Source organism: Calidris pugnax, unplaced genomic scaffold, assembly GCF_001431845.1.
Source record: "Calidris pugnax isolate Ruff unplaced genomic scaffold, ASM143184v1 scaffold335, whole genome shotgun sequence".
Classification (NCBI taxonomy): domain Eukaryota; kingdom Metazoa; phylum Chordata; class Aves; order Charadriiformes; family Scolopacidae; genus Calidris; species Calidris pugnax.
The window spans coordinates 896,384-897,860 of record NW_015091148.1 but is presented as its reverse complement, the minus strand read 5'-3'; the positions used below and the strand labels follow the sequence as shown (position 1 = coordinate 897,860).

Here is a 1,477-nt window from a genome sequence, read left to right as displayed (position 1 = left end):
TGGATGAGGGCTGCAAAAGAGTCTCTGCGTGGAAGGAAGCTTAAAGCTTGTGAACTCTTCTTGAACCGAGATTGGAGTCATATGGTCATAAATCATTGGGACATATACTCCGCCATTCACAAAGTGATAGCCTATTTGAGTCCGGCTTACCTTAGTCTCTGACGAGCAAAGCACAGGCAGACATAATATATTTTCACATCCAGCATCCACGCAATCAATAAGCAAGGAATGACCCCCTTCCTTTAAAAACGTTAAAGGAACATACGAGAGAGAGAGAGGAAAAAAATCCAGCATATGCATGTATATATGTATAAAAAAAAAAAAAAAAAAAATGAATGTTATGTTCGAAATACATATTATGGTTACCAAAATCACATCAGGCAATTATGGTCCATGTTGTTAGATAAGAGAACTTTAAAGAAGGCATCTTTCTAAAATGTTTCTGAATGTCCTTCAACGTGTGTCTTCCAGGATCACACACTTTGTATGCTTAATACAAAAATTTCCATAAATCAGAAGAAAATTGCATTTGATGACTTGTGTTTTCAGAGGTCATGGTGGAAGTCATATAGCAGCTTCCTGTAATTTTTGTCATAATAGAAAAAGTAGTAAACCCCGAATTCCTTATATATTAAGAAGGGGGAAAAAAAAAAAAAAAAATCAAGATGCTTTCCAGCTTCCAAGATGTGCGGAAAAGCTGAGGGCTTTGAATGGACAAACCCTGAGGTTCTAGTTGCCCTATGGACTGGTACGCGCTGCTCACTGATAACAATGGCCTCTGCTTTACCACAGCAAAGGGGAAGAAGGGAAAGGAGAAGGGAAAAAAAAAAAAGAAAGAAAGAAAAGCTGAACACAACACCCCCCCCTACCCCCCCACCCCCTCTCTCTTTTAACTATGCAATGCTTGGCTGGGATTAAAATAATAACGAAAAGAATCCAGGCTACGGGAGGGTGGGCGAGGGGGGGAATAAAGCGGAGGGGATATTTAAAAATCAAGATTTGGTTTGGATTGCCGGGCAAAGCCAACGAGCCTCCCGAACAGCGTCACTAGTGAAAAATTATGCTAATTGCAGACGTGGTGGACAGAGGCCTAGGCAGAAAGATAGCAAAGCTTGCCTTTGATTCACGTGTTTAACAATTAGGTGTCAATTTATGCTAATAAACCGTTTCAACATAGTCATAGTCTCCCCCCTCCCCTTCCGCGGCGGCAATCGCGGCTCTTTCAATGGCTGGTGCTTCTCCTCCCCCGGCCCCGGGGCTGCCTCGGGTCCTCGCGGAGCCCCCCCCAAAATGAAACCCATTTTTCTGGGGGCTCGAGGAGGGGGGGAAGGGGAGCCCCTAGCCCCCCTGCTTGTATGGTTGGAGGGGAAAGGCGGGGGGGGGACACGACCATCTCTTGTGTTGGTGTAACTCCGCAGCCCCGCGTAACTTCGGCGTTAAGTTTGTGCGTCCCAATGTCTGGGGGGGTCCTCTTGCC

At 45.2% G+C, this 1,477-nt stretch overlaps 1 protein-coding gene across 5 annotated transcripts in view; it reads right to left on the bottom strand.

Annotated features, from left to right (window-relative positions):
* HOXB3 (homeobox B3) overlaps nucleotides 1-1,477 on the bottom strand; it is a 64,733-nt gene that overhangs the window by 6,720 nt on the left and 56,536 nt on the right. Inside the window, exon 2 of one of the 5 annotated variants that reach the window (XM_014958993.1) lies at nucleotides 151-240. The exons of the other annotated variants lie outside the window; for them this stretch is intronic. The gene's annotated coding sequence lies outside the window, so the exon portion shown is untranslated. The remainder of the gene's footprint in view (nucleotides 1-150; nucleotides 241-1,477) is intronic. 5 annotated transcript variants of the gene reach the window in all.